Below are 20418 nucleotides of genomic sequence, written 5' to 3'. Positions count from 1 at the left end.
ATTCAACACGTGAGAGGACCATATCCTCTAATGCTAGAGTATTAGCAGGTTATTTGTTTTGTAGTGGTTTTAGGTATAATGCTACTTTGGTCTGAGAGCATAGCTAAGCAGAGGAAGGATATTCTAGTGTCTGTGATGGCAGCTTTTATTTGGGAAGTGTGGAATCAACTCTTCCAGAGCCTCTTTTAGATCACTGTGAAGATTTCACTTTGCTCATGCATCAATTCCCTGTCTGTAGAATGAGATGGTATTTCCCTGAGGCAGATTCTGTGTGACCCAAGCACTGTGGTAACAGTGTCCATATGAGTACCATGGGGAATAAACAAGGCAACGTAGACTGTAAATATGTGGTGGCTTTTAGAGACTTACAGTCTAAAGCAAAGGAACAGATTCTTAGAACTTCACTTTTGCTAGAAATTCATTTTAATTAAAGTTTAGAACTTTCTGCTTCTTTCTGTCCATTTTTCTTCTACTTCTTTAGTAGTTGTGCCAAGGTATCCATGTGTGTTTCTTCCACTGTCATCTGGCTCATTCCCAGCAGATGCACACAATCTGTTTTGCTGTCATTGACAGGGTTCAGTTATGAAAAAAATGTGGCAGAACATGTTGCTGTAGTCACTTATACAGGATTCTCTTTTCTAAGTAACTGAGAAGAAGTTAACTATTTTTATTTTTTTTTTACATATTGTTCAGTCTTGGGGTTTTATCCAGGCAACTTTGCATTGGGTTAAACAGGGTCTTGTTGTCATCTTAGCTTTCTTTTTTAATTCCTACTTTGTAAAGTTAAAATTTGCCAATTATATGTATTATAAAAATTGCCACAGAATGTTGACTGGCCTCAGTTACAAGTGGCAACAGTAATTCTGGCCATTTGGGAATAAATGTAGTATTTCCAACTATTTTAGACAATATTATAGTGGCTTTTTATATTTTATAATATAAATACAAATTTTCCCATTTATAAATAATCCTGATCATCCAAACACATGCACTCTTAAGTATCCTGAATGTACATTAATTATACAAAAGGATTTTGTATACGGGGATAATGTGTTCCTTCTCATGCGAAGTTATAGTCAGTAAGAGGCTGAACAGAAATAAATAAAAAAGTGATTTTTTTTTACTTTATTGCCTACAGAATAAAAGCTATAAATCTTAATCATTTATTGTGATATTTTGGTAACATATCTTAACATAGATTAGGGCCTGTACAGGATGCTGTGCAAATACACATTAATGAACGGCTCTACCCTTGGCCTTGACAGCATGCACAAACAGGATAATAAAAAAGAAGGTAGATGGAAATAAATGAAGATTTTTTTTTTTTTACTAGTATGAATGTCTTGCCTTTCTTCCCAGTGTTCAAAAGGAAGACTTGGTGTAAGTAATTAAACTTTATGGAAGGTATCTAACAAGAAAAACACTGTTTATTAGGTGATAGGGTGTTCTCACTGTCTTTGCCAAAGAAAAAACTAATCACCAGCTAAAATTTTGTGTTCCTTCTTTGCTGCTTTCTACCTCTATCTCAATGAAGGCAGAGATGACAGCAGCAATTTCCACACTGAGTTTTTAAGTTTACAGTATGAGCCATCAAAAAACCACTAATATTAAATATGTATAGGCATTCTACATGTTTATTAAAAAATAGAATTTGGTTTACAAGCTGATATTGCCTATAATACTTTTATTTTGACCTAAATTTTCCTTTTGAATTGTACTTTGTTCATACGGGCTGACAGCTCTGGCTTCTTTATTTTTTTTTATTCTACAGCTAAAAGAAAAAAATCTTCCACACCTAGAATCTCTATTAATTACCCAAACTGAAAACTAGTTTAGTGAGGCTAGTTTTGGTTTGCTTTGAAATATCTGCATATATACATTAACATAAATTAAATATATTTAAATAAATTTGGTCTATATTTTTAGATAAAAAAATAGACCAGGATATTTTTAGGATTTTTTAAAAAGACTATTTCATTTTGGGAAATGCCTTTATATACTTACAACTCTGAATTCATATTGTTGTCCCTCACCTAGCTGCAGATTTTGTATCACTGATAGATTATTATGTTAAAAAGGCTATCTGTAAATACGCTACAGTGGTAGACTGAGATTAACTAGGCGTGTGGTTTTTCTGTAAATTTGTTTCTTATGATCATGTACATATATTTATACATATGTACATGCGCATATATAAATATATATATATGTATATGTGTGTGTGTGTGTGTATGTGCTTTTTATACAAATATGTATGGTTTTCAAACTATGATTGCATGCTGCTGAGTATGCCTTAAATTGTAAATAAAACTGTCAAAATGTCTCTTCAATTAGACCTCTAAAAATAATCAGTCCATAAACATGTGGTGTTCTTTCTCCATATATATACAGTTATTATATAAAATAAAAATCTTTCATCTAAACTAAAATCTTCTGTATTATGCTTTAAAAATACAGTAATTTTAGTGTGGTCTTCATATATAGTTTTATATATGTTGGCATATTTTGGTCTCGAAAAAATAAATGTAAGAATACCAAACCTAATTTCTCCTGATTTTATAGATAGGTTGAATTAAAAGATGACTGTAACCCCTGTTTTTCATCATAATATTTTTAATTTGTATGTTTTTAAAGGAGAGTATTCTTGTATTTTGGAGCTATTTTCAAGCTACACCTTGAAAGTTTCTGGAAATAATTTCAACTTTTTTATTTGTCCTAAAATTAATTTAGGATGGGATTTGTTAATGTGGGCATTTCTAGGAGACAAATAGCATCAGTGTATCACATATAATGTAAAAAGCAGACAGAGAAAATAGGGTCCTCAGATGATTACTTTTACTACTTCTACATCTTGATTGCTAGGCTCAGTTTAACTCCAGAAATATTTTTACGACTTAGCTATTATCCTTTTAAGACTAAGATTGCAGCACACCTATTAGTTGTTTGGGTAGCGAGAAGAGAAAAGGATAATTTAATACATTTCTAGAAGAGTAGAATTTATATCCTAATCCTTGATGAATTGATACTTCTCCAAAGTGTCAGGAAAGATGGTAAAGACCAAATGAAAGACTTCAGAATGTAACATTTTCTCATTGTGCCACCTGTCAACCTTGATTTTTTAAAATTCAATCATATTGATTATGGTTCCTTTATTGAAAACAAAAACAAAATCAAAAACCAAACCCAAAAAAATCAAAACCCAAACCAAAAAACTCTCTCCCCCGCCCCCAAAATAATCATAATTTTAAAGGTCTATAAAATTCATTGCAGCTTAGTACAACAATACACTGCATTTAGATCTAAATGCTAAACACAAGAATCTCAACACCATTTGCCTCATATTTTATAATCCTACATGGAATCTTATGTGGTCAAAAAGATGACATTTATACACATCCAAACTGGACAAATTAGATTATAAAGTCCAAAGCTGAAGACTTACTATACAGAACTTTATTCTGAATGCTAAGCAGTTTCAGATTCTGTTTCAAACATCAGTGCTGATCTCACTGTAAATACCTAATAAGCAAGAAGATATGAAATAAAGAAGGTGTTTCAGTTTTTTTGTTTTCATTTTACATAGCTGATAACTTTCCATGAAAAAACAAACAAAGAAACAAAGAAACAAATAAATAAAATCATAAGAGAACTGGTCAAATGATTATCAGAAAAGCAATAGACTGAGAGCTTTTTTTTTTCACAGGTGCTGCAGCTTTTAATTTACATGAAGTTTTGTATTCCATTTATTGTCATCACTGCTGTATAGGGACTAGTATTTTCAGTGTCCCAGTAATGTTTCAGGAATAAACATTGATACTTAAGTGATAGTATGCAGATATCTGTGTACCTTCTAATAAGCCAATATATAAAACAGGTCAGTAAATCCTGTATATACTTCCATCTTATACTTCAACAGTAATAAAAATAACTTGAAGACATCATTAAAGGTATCAGTTGTATGCATGATTATACACTGGAAAATTAAGATATAATTAATATTGTAGGACTACGTTTTCTTGCTGTTACGGAAGTAGAACAGTTGGGTCTTTTTCCTGTGAAAATATTTTCCAGTGCCTTGCCAGTAGCATGTTTCCAATGGGAGAATCACCCTCTCTAGCTGGCTGAAGCAGATTTTTTCCCTGTGTAAGGCTAGATGTGGATTTTTCATGAGCAGAAACAACCTAATTTTGTGATGTGAGCTGTCCTCAAAAATGTAATATTCATAAAGCATGGTTCTTCAACAGTAATGACAGCTTGAGCTAGTACTGCCCCTGGTGAAAGCACTGTTTGTATGGGGAATTTTTTCTTTATAAAAATACACAATTGTTTATTTAATCTGTTTGCCTGCAGATGCAGGACAAACACATTACTCAAGAAAAATTTATATTCATACACAATTTAAGAGAGAAGGGGACTGTCTGGATGGAGACAGAGCTGACCACTAACTCTAACACAGGGCAGAGAATTGCTGTAGTGTACAGTCATGCTACACCTGCCTAAATCTCAGAAGTTGTGTGCATCTATGCAGTGCAAGAGATACCTTACAAATTATTAATATTCAACACAAAAAAATGTATGTACAAATTTTAATTATTTGGCCAATTATATTATGGCCTCTGTTTCTCTAACAATTTGTCATTGACAAAAATATAGACAGTGCTTTAATTATAAGAATATTATTTTGAAGAAAAATACTGTAATTTTGAGGGTTCTGCATTATCCAGAAAATTTAAGCATGTTCACAGTGTTAATATGACTGATGATAAAGAGCTCTTTCATGGTAACACTTCTAAATGATCTTATATTGAGCTTAATTGACAAAGCTATTAATACCATTCTAATTTTTTTTTAGTTGCCAGTGTCATTAAGCTTGCAAATACACTGTCTCCATAACTTTTTATTTTACGTTTTTTATTTCTGTTATCTAAAAAATGTAAAAATAAGAACAGACAGATAGCTTTGTTGTTTTGAATGTCTTATAGTTCCACTTTAGTTTGTTTGAAAACTTGAGTGCGAAAATACCAAACATAAGTAGGTGAAAACATAACACATATCTTTCTGATTGTGTAGATTCTATTGTGTAGAATATATACATTTGACATTATAGAATGAAACCTCTCTCTTCGGTATGTTGTTAGAAAAAATCCAGGCAAGAAAGCTCTTACTCAAATGCTCAATGCGCATCCCAGTAAAGTCAGGCCTTTATCAGACCCACTGGGCAATTCAAGCACTGAAAGATCCTGACAAATTTTTGAATGAGAAGAGCCAGGGCACTTCTGGAGCTGAGAAAAGAAACAATTAATTTTAAGAAGGTAAAGCAGATGTTTAAGGAACGTGTAATCTCTGATCAACAGGATCATTTTCAAATCTTCAATACTTCCTTAATTTTTATCATGTTTGTCTATATGGGGCATGCAAGGCAGAGAATTTTTCTTCTCTTTTGCAGAGAGTACACTTCCCATAAGCGGAAACTGGGTTATGGACAGAAATAATCTATATTTTAAAATAATAAGGAAAAAAAAGAAGACAAAGCATCAAATTTATATCACAAAAAAGATTTTGTCCACTACAGGTTTCAGTCAGAACTTCTGTACACAGTAGCTTCTCAGAAAACTAGGCAACTGCAGCTATTTCAGCATTATATTAAGCTAATATTTTCTTTCCCTGAATATCCACTGTTACGTAGTAACACTGAAAAATAGTCAACTTGTTTGTACAAACTTATCCGAGAGACCTCTTCCTTTAAGCAATAAGGCCTGGTGACTGTGGACGATCTTTTTCTGAATGACTAAAATTAATCTGGTTTTGGTTTCATTGCAGATCTTGCTTAATAAAAAAATATATAAGCAGATTTGTAGTTTCTATTCTGAATTGAAGTGTGAGAAGATATGCTATGAAAGCCACAAGGAAACTTGTGTTACTATCTCCTTAAGCTCCTTCTTCCATTTACTGAAGTCTTGCTAGCAAAAGAGAAATTCTTTTCCATATCAGAATATTCACCAAACATGCTCTATTTTCTGGCATCTTTAAGTGTGAAATTCTCACACAGCATGTTACAGAAAACTTTAGATTCTAAAACAGACCGAGAAGCTTCCTCCTGTCTCCATGAAGCCATAGGTGTTATGAAAGCTTGTACATGCACAAAGCTGATCTAAATGAGGTTTCAGGGACACAGTAATATGAGTATATTGTGTGGCTGTTTTAAGATAAAGGACTAAATTTTAGTAGAAGACCTGAATTGTTTTCCCATCTGTTTCTGTAGACCTGTTGCATAACTCCAAAAATTCCGTTTGAAAATTTCTACTTTTGTTGTAAAATTTCACCAGTGTCTATAGGTGATAAGTGAAAAAGAGGAAAAGAAAATATTATTATATATATTATTTTATAATCCGTGTATTTTTTTCAGCAGCTTCAAAAGAAATAACACTTGTCATCTGGTAGCTACAGCTATTAGTCTGTTGAGACATAAGAGGAGATGGGCAGATATTGAATTATTCATGAAGGCTATTGCTATAGTTGATGGAAGTTCATCAGCTAATTCCCCAGCTCCATTATGGACTTTCTTTCAAATTCAGTCAGAAGTACAAATACAGGAGTACAAGCCATTACTTTTAATAATCATGCTACCAGAAGTTTCATAAATTATATCACATAAGCTTTCTCTTTTAAGCAAGTTACTGACTGTTCACTAGAGGCTGATAGGTGCTTAATTTTAAATACTTTTAATAATACTAAGTCGTGAATAGTGTGAACAATATGATATTCTTTCAAAATGTAACTTTTACCAAAAAGTTTTTAAAATGTATGTAATAATTTTTACCTTAATTCAACTTGATGACCCAAAGTCTGACATTTTAATTTATATGCATATTTAAGTATTTTGTGATTTATGAACACAAGGAGGTTTTGGGTGCTGTAACTTACAACATGTTCTTCAGTTTATAGGCCATGTGTAAATGCAAGAAAATCTCAGTTTGCCCAAGCACAAGGAAATCAAGTGCTAATTCTCCTGCTTACATGAGGGAGTTGAAGCAGATGATCTCCAGAGGTCCTTTCCAAACTTAAGTATTCTGGGATTCTGGAAGAAGCCAACAATTTTGTGGTGCAGGCTGTCAGAGTAATGATAAAATGCTGACATTTAAGGTTAGTTTGGCAGACACCAAAATTATGTCATGAAATGAGTGCTCACAGGTATTGCAGGAATGTTAAATATCAAAGATTTTATCCCAGTTTCAGTGATAAGGAGCTGGGTGACTCTCACACAAAAGATTCCACAAATGTAGCTCTTCTTTTCACATAGGCCAGGTGAAAGGGGCATATTGTCAGCTATCTCTGCTTTGGCCACAGCAAAAGCACAAATCTTACCAGCATGTATTTGTTTTCTTTAGGAGATTTCCTTCTCTTCTTACACATCACTGCAGTCTGATTTGGGGATTTGAGAGCAGTAAGAAATTGTAGTAAAAATTTATTCTCCAGTTCAGCCCCCTCTTCTTTATGGAGATTTCTGTAGTGAATGAGATTGAAACATGTCTGTTCTGTGGTGTGCTTGATGCAGACAGTGCTCTTATTTATCCTGTGATGACCTAACAGCAGCAGCAGCAGCACATGCCCTTTTGATGGAGAGGATTATTGTAATTCCCTCCTAGAAAGGCTTCTAGCAGCTCAGCCCTGTCACTTGCAGCCTGTTCAGAATTCAGTGACACACTCCCATCCTGTCTTGAGCAAGTACAATCATTTGCCTTATACATTCACTCATTTACTTTGTCTGCTGTGAAGTAGCTGTTTGATTTGAAAGTATGCTGCCTTAGTTTTGAAATCCGGAATGATTCAGATTGGGCTATTTTCGAAAAGTCCTCCGCAAATATCATATTGACAGATATAACCACCCCCACAGCATATTTTAGGAATCTCAGCATCACATCTTAGGTTGCCAAGTTATGTCCTTTGCCAGGATAGGCCTTCAGGTAAGGAACTTCACCAGGAAATCTGTCTTGAACCATACATACTTATCAGAAAACACTGAAATTAAATATATAATCTTGGTTGCTTTTTAAAATCACTTTCCTATTGTTCAGTGTAATTTCTATTAGGACTGTATTTATTCCAGTTCCTCTCAGCAGTACTTGGAGTTGTTCTGTCAAATTTTCTTTTTCCTTTATTTCTCTTCAAATTTTATTTTTCCCTAAGCATACTACTGATGTAGTTATGGATAGTGACTTCTTAATGGCATGTGATGTTTCATGTCAAACGCATGACCTTTTCTGTGTCAACATAAACAGTATGTCAACATAATTGCTTACTAAATAATACACAGGCTGTTTTTACATTTAATGTAATTCTAAAACTTGTATTTGAATCTTTATTCCTCTTCTTTACAAGGAATTATCCCTTTCTTCTTCCTATTATGCATTGTAAGTTGCTAGGGTTCAGCTGTACTATGCTGTAGATGGAAAGGAATTCTCTTTGTCTGCTTGTCTTGCTGTGCATCTTGTTATTTCTATTCTTGTTGCAATTACGGTGGCATGTTTACAGCTATATTAGTATGGTGCCTAATTTTCTTCATTGATGATAAAGCAATAAGGCTATGTTTGAAGAAGCTTAGACTAGATGCCAAATGTTAATGGTTTCAGTGTGGTCAAATGGATTCTGCACTTGTGGGTATCCATGAAGTACTTTGAATAAGAAATAATCTATTTTCTTCTGTTCCATGTCTGAAATTTCAGTCTAATAATTTATAATCTGAAGTGAGTTAGGAAAGTTGTTGGGACACTTATTACCAAGTTGCTCTAAATACTATTCCATGCACTGATAATACCCCCTTTCACCTGAATACAGAACTGTATTTAGATGCACAAAACTTGAATGCAGGTTAACTGCATGAGGGATTAGGTTTTTCATCTTGCACATACTCATTGATTTCAAATTCTCATTGGCTTACTTGACTTATTTGGGTACAGTAACAACATCTGTGATTTCATTCATATTAACCATTACATAATATGTAATTAATCTTAGGTACAAGAAGAGTTCTGCAGTCCTCAACAAACAATTTAAGTGCTTCGAATTAGGCATATACATTCATGCTTGTAGGCTTGAGGCTACAAGTCATGGTACTGCAAAGACTTAAGTATTTGTTGAAGTTTACTATTTTTTGATGTTGTACCAATGTCACAATTACTTTCATCAAGTAAAATGCTGCCCCATTAAGATTTTGCTTAATAGTCTGGTGTGATGGTGCTTTTTAAAATTATTTTAAATCCTTTGAATTTTACACTATCTCATGGGTACAAGTTACTTAAATAATGTGATTTAAATGAGCACAATTCAGAATGTTTCCTAGATTGTATTATTAGAAAATGAAAGCTAATCTGAAGTGGGAAAAAATAATTGTTGGTGGGTGGTTTCTTCTTCTTACACCAAATTTTACAAATCAGTTAATTTCAGAAAAAAAAACCCAAACTGAAGTTGAGGAAGTTGACGTGTACCTGAAGTTCACTCCATTACGTTTAGATTTTCCTAAATTTTACTTCTGTGCAAACTCCTTACTCTGTAAGATTAGCAAATTGATGACTTTTTCAACTGTTTGTTTGTTTTTTTTTTTTTTTTGTCTTGTCATTTTTAGTAATCTTCCAATGGATTATGCTCAATGTCAATGCCAAGGAACCTTTTAGCCCAAATAATTCTTGAAACAATCTAAAAGTATTACATACTATTAAGCTGGGAATTTACAAGTGCTCATTATTAGATAGTCTTCAGGGTAACTTACTCTTAATCATTAAGCCTTGAACCACAGTCTCAGCAGAATGTGGTGTTTTTAATAGCACTGGTTCCTGTGAGCAAATTTTATTGTGGCATCATGGAATAATATGCATTCTTTTCCTTATGATTTATTCTCCGTAGATACAAAATGGTAAAAGAGGTGTGTTAATATAGTTTAATTTAAAGTACTTAGCTCTTAGTACTTAGCATTTGGCTCTGTTACAGTTCAGAGATTGAATAACCAGTATTAAAATACTACTTGTTTTTAGTCATGCTATACCGGATGCTCACAGTGACAATATTGGTCAATTACTGGTAAAGATATACAGCACATTTTACAGATCATTACTAAATATTATATTCCTCTGTTTCAGTGTTTTCCAAAACACTGCTGAAAATCAGAAGTGTAAAACTACTACATTCAATAATAGATAATGTGTTTCAATGCTGGTTCCAACTTTTTTGTAGAAGAAGACTCACACTGAGGTCACTAAATAGTATCCTTAAAGAATGACAATATTTTATATTATTGTCATGTTATTGCTATATTATTATTTATATTATTTTCCCTATTGTTTCGATACTTAGGTAACTTTTCTGGGATTTATGTCCTACATGTGTATGAATTTATAGAACAAAGAAAGTGTGTCAGAATGCAAAATTTATCACAGACTTGAGGGAAACTGTTACTCAATATTCAGCATGCAGTTAGAAACTGGCCATAAGGCAGTACAGAAAGGAGAAAAAGACAGCTTATCTTGCTTGTCTAGGATTTACCAATCTGTGGCTGATAACCCAGGCTGATCCTGATCTTGACAGCATTGCACAGTCTTTATGAGAGGATGAATTTTAAGAATTTCTCTAATATATTAGACACAAAAAAGCCATTCCTTTAACAAACAAATACATATTTTCTTTTTTCTTCATACCTTGAATAAATGTATTTGGACTAGCATCTGTCCAGGACTTTAAATTCTGTTTCTTGTTCAATCTCAGTCCTCATTGTAGTATGCTGGGACTTGATGAAGTGCATAAGGGAAGGTTACTTCTGAAATCCGTTTTTGTCATTAGTATTGACATGTTCAGATTGTGTTGCTTAGTGATCTAAATAATACTAATATTGCATTAGTATTAACAACATGGCATCAGGGACATATTTTTAGTCTATTTCAGATGAAGTAAAATTATGAAGTTTTCCCCTTTATCAAAGGAAAGGTGCTACTACAACCAGAGAAGGTAGGATAAAATGAGGAGTGCCATGAGCATTGACATGATTTCAGATACTAAGATGTACTCAGATACACCAGAAAAGTCAGATGACTGAACATATCACAGCTGTTCAATTTCTTTAAGTTCTATGGTTTTTATTCTAATGGAAGCTTCATTTCTTCAGGACATTGCATGTAATGTTAATTTAAACTCCAGTTTTACTTAAAATATGTGCAAAATTGGAACATTATTACACATTTTCAAAGTGTTTTCCCTTTCTCTTTCATTTTATGTAGCTAATGTATTTATCTTATAAGGACCTCAAAAGGGAACTAAGATACACCTGTATGGAGGCAAAAAATCAGAACAGAGACTTCAAGCTGTAATATGATCAAGATTTCAACCTGCTTCATAATATCAGATCAAATCACTGATAAGCAGCAAGAGATTAAAAATGAACTCCAGTTGTAGAATATATTTTCTCAAGAGCTGTACTAATCTTTAAAAATCTTAGACTTTCTGAAGACAACAAGAGCAAAATGTTATACTACAGTATTATCCGATTTTCAGAGAGACTACACAGTCACTCCTAAAATACAAACTAAGAATTTTTTCATTATTTCCTAGCTGACAGAAGAGAAAAATTATGTAGAACAAATTATTGATCATTATTCCGCGAACAAGAATAAAAAGTCACTGCATACTCGAACAGGTGCACAGCACTGTTGAGATGAGCCATTATTTCTACGCAATGCACATATTTACCCTTCACACATCTTGCTTTCATAATGGGCATGACATATACTCTTCCTATACAGCTACAAATCCCACAGCTTTAACACTGGGTCTACTTTCTGCAGTAAAATGTAAAAAGTCTAGCAGTAGTCAAAACCAATGTGACATTTTATATTAATATTCATTGTGAACTTAACAAAGGATTCAAATTTATAATTGTTATAAAAAATCAATCTCACAATAGATATTGACTAAAATGCTTGTAATTTCTTACTAATGATCTTAATGTACAGAGTTTGTTGTACATATTTTTCACAACTTACTTTTCTTTCAGCGAGACCAAGCTCAAAATATAGCGTTTCCATGTAATTTTAGGTCTTACTGTAATCCAAAATTATTTTGACCCTGTCAAGTAGAAAGTTTCACACATTTCTTTTGAAAGACAGCCAAAATCTGGGGAGAAAACTACATAAAAATATAAGCAAATATATTACTACATTCTCATACAGATTTGACAGCAAACCAGGATCCAAAAAGTAATGATTATTTTATATGAGTGAATTCTGCCACCTGTAGCTTGGAAAATGGAGGACTAATTTGTTTAATTACAGGCTATATATTTCAGGCATAAGAAGTATCAACCATTAAAAATCCACTCAAAATCAGCCTTGGAAAGACAATTTAAGTTTATTCAGAAAATGCTCAAGAATGAAGTATTGTCATTTCTTTAGGTTTAATCCATTGTTTTCTTTCATGGCATTGTTATAGTCATCCATAAGTTGGTATTTCCAAAAATTCCATACTGTAATCAGTTTTATCAGAATGTAGATATTAATTTAATTGTCAGGGAGAGGTGGACTCCAAAAGTTTATGTCTTCATTAATCTTCATTAATTTGAAAGTAAGTTATTATAAGCATCTTTTTTCTCTGTTACTTTTCTGGAAAAGTAGAAGAGAAACACTTTGCTCACTCCAGATAAGTTGAAATTTCTACAAATATAAAAGCTGTCTAATTAGATATGAAATGGGCCTCTACACAGCTCACTTGAAACAAAATATGAGCAAGGAGCACCATTGGTTCACCTGATTCTGAAAGAAGAGCCATGGTGAAGTGTTATTACTTCAAACAGGACAAAATATTATGAAATCTATCTAAACCAAAAAGCAAAGAGTTTCTTCTTCAGCTGCGTTACAATTTGTAGAGCAGAACAATAATCCAGGAAGGAATTTGGCCAAGATGTTAGGCATTTGAAAATAATTATGGAATTTATTTGGTATCTTTAACATTCCCAGCGATCAGGATCTTGATTGTAATTCATTAGTAACACATTCTTTTCTGTTAACAAAGCGTCTTAAAACATCATCTGTTGAAATGTCTTTACTACCAGTACAGGTGTGGAGTCTTATGACTGGAGGTGCATTATTTAACCTGTTATTCTTTGTACTGTTGGAGTTTATAGAAAGATACTGTCCCTGTCCTCAAGAATTTGCAATACATAAATCTGACCCCGACTAATCCTGATTAGTTTGTGAGAATCAACAGGATCACAGCACATGCTGGTTTGACTGTAGCAACTTGAGGAAGTGTCTTTTTCATTCATGGGGTGACCATACACCATACAGTTTAAGAGCATTTGACACCTCTTTGATTGAGGTTGACAAGTCTTACAAAGATGAACAACTAATGCCACCATTTTACATAGCAGCAGAGCATGACTCTAGCTTAAGGTTTAGGAAGCAAGCAATTACTACTCTCTATGCATATCTGTCTTGATGCAGAATATGCTCTCTCTGTGGCAGATGCAAAGCCTGCTTAATTTTGAAAGTATCCTTACATTCTGTTCCAGGTAGCATCAGACTCTATTCATGCTGGTCTTCTATTTTATTATTGGATAAGCCAGGCTGAGCAGCGTGAGCTGTGGTTTTAAAACTTTGTGTTTTAAAGCTGTCTAAAACCAGCCTGCCATGGACATGACACTGTACATCATGATCAGTGCATTTTTTGACTGATGAAGAGAAATGGGTGATGCAGTGGTTTAACCAGATTTAAAAAAGAATGCACCTTGTCGTTTCCATGCTTTTCTAGCAGACAAGGTGTTGTACAGTAAGAATGATAACTACCAGTCTGTGCACATCTGAATTCATACCATGAATTCTTCCATATGTCTTGTCAGTGGTTATTTCTACAGAATAATGCAACAGTAGGATTTCCAGAAACAAACTCATGTAGATTGGCTACACTCTCTATTTATCCCTGCAAGAGGTTTCAGCAGGAGCTACGGACTTACTAACACATGGTTCTCATCTGAGGAAACTTCTCTGTGAACTGGAATAAATTATCTGGGAATCTAACATCAAAGGACAACAGACAAACAAAAAAATGTGAAAGTAAAGACTTCAACCTGAAGAAACAGCCCCAAAACCACACTAAACTTATAATCCAGCAAAAGATTTGCTTCCATCTATTGCAGCCAAGGCAAAAAAGACAACCAAGCCACAAGATCTTCTAACATGGGAAATAAATCAGCTAGTTCTTGTCCCAGGGTGCTAGTGTTGAAAAGTAAATCCATGAGCTGGTATGGGAAAATGTTGGATGATTAAAATTACATGACAGTATCCAAAATATCCCAGTAACTTCATTCCAAAATTCTCAATAATTTAGGAATTTTAACAGCAAAAGCTGTAATTGTTAAAGTTCCTAATTTATTCGTGAACACATTGAAAGTATTTTATAGTTGTTGCATGCAAAATTGCAGAATGGAGCCATTTAATTTCTCAGTGTTCATCTCTAAGTAACAGGAGTAGAACTTTTGTATTAATGTGGCACATGGAGAGTAAGAGGATGATGATGATGAATATTCCTATTTAAATGTTTTGTGCTTAATTTTTGTGATGCTTCATTACTGTATAACACTGCTGTAATCTGTGAGGATTTAGACCCTTTCACATCATGGTAACTCATCTCTCCTCTCCAGAGCCAACCAGTGGACTTACTGGAGAGACTGGGAAGAACAAGCATATTTTTCTTTCATTTATATGGGATAATGCCATAGAGATGTGTGGGTTAACGCCATTTAGAGTCTGCAGCTTTGATATCAAAGTGATCTTGGGCATTTAATACAGTATTTATCAACTTTTTTCCAAAGTCCTAGCTTGTAAAAATCAAAAGAAAGATTCCAACAGAATTACATATGCACAGAAGCAATCAGGAAGTGAGATATTATTTTCATGAACTCTGTTTGCAAACATTCTGATTTTGAAATAATTTTAAAAACATCTTAAATTAGGTTATGGCATGCTGTTGACATTTCCATTTAGAAGAAGCTGTTACTGACTCAGATAGTTTTCACTTTGCAGCACAACATGGGTAGATAGCAGGAAGAATGTACTTTCAGTATTCCATCATGCATAATTTGTTATATCTGATGTATAAAAGAGAATGCTGGAGATTTCTTACCTGGAGATACTGTGATAAATAAACCACAATTTGATAAATTTTCTTGGAAAATATGCTGATAATAGCAGTGCACTGATATTTATTGGTCATTTATGCATGACCTAGTTGTGAAATTATATTAGTATTACCTACAAAGAGAGGAAATTAAAGTTTACAACCGAGGATATCCCTCTGACACAATATTTCCATACAATTAAGAACTTATTTCAATTATTCTGTTCTTACCATTAGCAGAATATTTTAAAGCAGATTTATAATCAGGAATACATACTAACCTTGAGTCTTATCCAAAATGTGGTTTTATTCTAAAAACGTATACGAAAAAATATACAGTTTTCATCTGATTCTTGTTTATTGCATCATTTTAAAAGTACTGTTTTACACTTTGAATACTATTACTCACCTCAAACTGTCTCTAGAGCCAAAACTGATTTTTTTGTTACAAACATAACAATTTAATAGATATTGAATGCATTTTGTCCAGTCTTTTATTTTTCTGTTCATTGCAAAATTAAAATTAATCTATTTTGCTTGAGGCTGCATAGTTTATTGTCATTAATTTGGTACAGTAAAAGTCATGAATTTTCAGTAGTAGAGAAGCCTTGGGATATTCAGCTGAGATCTTAATCAAAAATGTTACTGATTGCTTGGGAATCAATGAACACACATCCCCATGAACATACTGAGGGGGAAAAAACCAGCATAACCCTAATACTATTCACAATGTTTTGTCAAAAGGAGCAGTGATTCATAATGATCATCTTTTTATCATAATGTAACATAGTGAGGAATGACAATATTATCCATTTGGGGTCTAAATAAATGGCTCAGAAATATCAATGCTTTTGATCTTTTTGAAGTAGTCGTGCTCACATGAGTAGCTTTTAACACTTGGGTTTTCTTTTTGACCTCTCAGCATTTTAAGTTTTAGCATATCCAACAGTCTTAGCCAATTCAGCGGTTGTGAATCCATAGATTTGCAGTCACCAGACACTTCAGTGTCAATATAACAAATTCTGGTTTTAGAGAGTTAACTGATATCAGAATGTCATCTGCTGATGACAGAAACTCCAGCCTGTAATATTAGTGGAAACAGCATTTCTGAGTCCTTGAAGGACTTTAAAGGTGAGAAAAGGACCTTAAAAAACATGTCATTTCACTTCACTTTTACTATTGCCATTATATTGTTCTTCATTAGCACCAACTAAAATTTGTCCAATTTTGACCATGTATAACTGAATAGGAGTTAAGCGTTTTTAAAAATACATTGACTAATGTCCAGTCAGATATTACTCCAGACTACTGAGTTTCAAATCCTTGGGTTTTGGGGATCTCTTTTAAGCAGAAAGGAGGAAGTACTACCTTTTACAACACCATGTCAAGACAAACACACTCTCATATATGCACAGACATACAAAAAAGCTACAATTCAAGTCACTTCAGAGTTTACCGGTTGCCACATGGGATCCTAAATAATAACAGGAAGAAAAATTAATAATGCTTTGTGAAAAACCAGCAGCTTATTTATGCAGTGTTTCAAGAATTAAAATAGTGGTGTGCAAAATATGAGGAGTAAAGATAGTTGTTCTGATTAGATGTCGCAGTCAGTATTCTGTCTTAATAAAGCAATGGGTTAGCATATATGTGAACATATATGCTTTCCATTCATTTATGTGCATAAAGTACTTTAAATCCTTCTCTTTTTAAAAATTACGGTTGCAGGCAGCATTCAGATTTCATTTTCAGCAGTGTAAATATGAAATAACAGGACTAGCTGGAGTGCAGTTGCACTCAGGGCTATGCATTTGAATAGCCAGGATCACAGTGCTGGCCCTGGAGCCAGCATATCTTAAAAATGCATTTTTGGTAGCAATAAAGATATTCTGTGTTTCCAGAGGATTGTGTTGACAGCGAAGTATATCAATGAAGGCCACCTCTCTCAGAGTGAAGGTCTGCATTTTAAAACAGCACTGAAACAAAATAGTTATTGTGTTTTGACGAGGGTCTTAACCATTTATACCATAACAGCCAGAACTGCAAAAAGTGCTGGATCTCTCAGAACTCCTAACTCCACACCAGAGGACACAGTGTTACTAGGGGCTTCTTCTTTGCAGCTTTTTTAAAATACAGTCTCCATTGTCAGTGTAAACATTCAGAAACCCAGGCTAATACTTCTTTTTAAAATGCAGACTTGATTTATGACAGCTGCATTGGATCGTTAATCATATATTATCTTTATGAGAGCTTTTTTCTGACATATGTTAATTGGCTGTTTTCTGTGACAAATTATGAGCTCTTACTTTGATGAGGTTCAATTGCAATCATGTTTTAGTTGAGTATGTAGAGTTTCCAGCCCCCACTGGCTCCTTAAACCACTACAAACATCTGTACATCACTGCAGTGCTGAGTAATGGCAGGATTTGGGTTGATCTGATCTCTGTACTGAGTTTTTTTTCCACAGGATATTTTCAGCTCTTTGCACTAAATCTGTCACAGGATTTGCTGGTTTTAGCAAAAGAGCTAAAATTAATATCTTGTATGGGAGTATTAAAATACAATGAGAAGTAATTAAGAATATACTGTATTTAGAGATTTCAATGCCTTATTAGAAATCCTCTCTCAGCTTTATTGCATGGAAATTTAGTGGTGTCATATAGCATTTCTAGAAGCAAAAATGCTGCCTGCTTTTTGGAGGCAATGTTTTTTTAATTCTTAAATGTCATATTTGCAAGTAAAAAAAAAATATATATATATTTTACTTGAGAAATGGTTGGCCCCACTTTAACTTTTTAAATTTTTACCAAAACCAAAAAAGTGTTTTCCCAGTTCAACAGGAGATGTGTCTAATGGTGTTTTACATAAACTTGTACATTTTCCTGTTAGTGAAGAAAATTTTATACTGAAAGTTAGTGTCTTTCTAACTTTTTTATATCAAAGAAATCATGCTTACATATGTTCAGTACATAAATTAAGGAAAATCAGAAAAAAAAAAACACCATGGAAGTTGCCGCATTTATTATTTGATACCTAATCTTTTGATGACACTTGGACACCTTATTGTATTTTATAAGGTAATTCATTGCAAATGCTGAGACAAAAAATGTGTGCTGTATTTGCTTAAAGATGTACTTAGGGTGAATGTGCAGAAATATGCAATCTTATGTATTTTAATAGTGAGATAACAGCCTGGTCATAAACCTATGTCAAACAGTATCAATTACATTGCAATTAATTTAGCAGAACACTACACAGCTCAGCTTTTACCTAAACCAAATGGCATTAGATCAACCTGTCCCATTTGTTCTTCAGAGAAATGATGGAGGTTAAATTTCCAAGCAGGTGTTAAGAGTTTAGAACAAGAACCAGATGTGTATGGAAGCTACTTCAATCTCATGATGGATGTTTTAATTCAGCTATTTCCCTGGAGTACCACACAATCAATGAGTTCCAAATCCTGCGGCTACCTGCCTTTATGTAAAATCATGGGAATATTTCTTCACAGATTATCATTGCACATGTGTGGAAAAACTAGATCAGAAATTAGAGATAAAAAAGGTTAACCTCAGAATTTCCATGAACATCATATTTGCTTGAATTTCTGCAGTGGAGAGGTGACAATCAAGTGGAAATGCTTACAAAATAGATGTATTCCTGTAAGGAGAATTGTAAGTGTAGAACTCAGACCATGGATATTTAATATGTTTCTCTAGTCACCGCTTGTTGTCAGCAGTATTTTACAAGTGAGGATATGTAGGCCATATGCAGCACAGTGAAGATCATTAAAGATAGGCAGAATTAATTAGAGAGAGGTTTCAAAATGATGATTTTGAATGTGTTGTCCCTACTTCAGAATGTTGGTGAAAGTAAAGTGATGTATTTTATCTTGAAATAATCTACAAATGACATTCAGTTGTGCTTACTAACATGAGCTTAGTTGGCTTTAAGGAAATAAAACAAGGTAAAGGCAGATATACATGTGAAAGACAGAGATTGGCACTTTATTGGATTTTGAGGCCTGTGAGCCATGTGTCTTAATTGGGGCCAGTTGGGATCATTTAATAATTGCTGTCAGAAGATCAAATTTAATTCTCTTTATAAAAAGACCACAGTGGGATAGAGTAAAACAAATTGCCATCTGAGATTTCAAATGAACTAAGCTTTAATTAGGCTAATTAGGATGCTGTAAGAGAGAGAAGGAAACAGGAAACTGATCTATCTGCTGTATACCATGGTGGACCTTATATGACAGTACTGTCAAATATCTTTATTTCAAGAAGATACAGATTAGCATAAAGGATGATAGAGCTTCAGCCACATATATATGCATATATAATGTGTTAGGTATGCAAGGTAACTGTAACTTTCTGAAATTAGTGGTTTTAAATATAGGCATCAATATATTTATGATCATAATTTTGGCCTTCAACATTACTTTAATATATTTTTAAATATTCTTTATTTCTTTCTGTACTCATTGATTATGCCAGATGAGAAGCATAGCCCTTAGAATGTCTCTATTGCATAATAAATATTCACTGTCCTTTGTTCTCAAAACATTTGCATGAGTAAATCCACATGTTCCTTATCCCCAGATTTCCAACAGAGAAACTGACTAAAAATGAAAGTGACATGAAATATTTTTGACAGAAAAGGGAGCAGATCTCACACATGTTTACACCCCAGCACTGAATCCAATTCTTTGAATTAAGCTGACTGCTACTTTTGCCACAGCTGCCTGTTTCTAAGGATAGATTTTATCAGAAACCATCTTACATATCAATAGAGCTCAATAAGTGCCATTTCTGAGAAAACATAATGTACATTCATAGCCACAGTAAGACTTAGCTAATGTATCTTTGTATTGATTGTGTTTTTGCTTTTCCAGCGTGCTTTTAGGATGATTGTAAGATGAGCCATGCTGCCGGAGATCCTATTAGACAAACAAAATACTCACTGAAGGTAGAATGGAGACTATCAAGCAAATTCCACTGTATTTTCCTTCTGCAAATTAAGAATATTTTATGTCTGTTTTCTGGTATTTGTCAAGAATGTTGACTTTTTGCAGTGGCTATTGCCAAATGCAGTGCATTGTATACAAGCAAGAAATAAATCCAGATGCATGTGCTAGTGAAGAGGTTATAGCTGAGGTTCTGTATGCAGGATATGATGCTCACTTGTGGCTTTAGTAGTTACAGAGAGTAGCAGGTGTACTCTGTGGTAAACAACAACCCTTTTGGTGAAATTTTTTTCTTTTACAAG

General features: G+C 33.6%; 1 protein-coding gene across 5 annotated transcripts in view; it reads left to right on the top strand.

Moving 5' to 3' along the window:
- Positions 1-20418, top strand: part of MEF2C (myocyte enhancer factor 2C) — a 120812-nt gene that overhangs the window by 12740 nt on the left and 87654 nt on the right. The window lies entirely within an intron of this gene.

Source organism: Ammospiza nelsoni, chromosome Z, assembly GCF_027579445.1.
Source record: "Ammospiza nelsoni isolate bAmmNel1 chromosome Z, bAmmNel1.pri, whole genome shotgun sequence".
Lineage (NCBI taxonomy): Eukaryota > Metazoa > Chordata > Aves > Passeriformes > Passerellidae > Ammospiza > Ammospiza nelsoni.
Note: the sequence above shows the minus strand (reverse complement) of the source record. Positions and strands in the feature narration are given on the sequence as shown.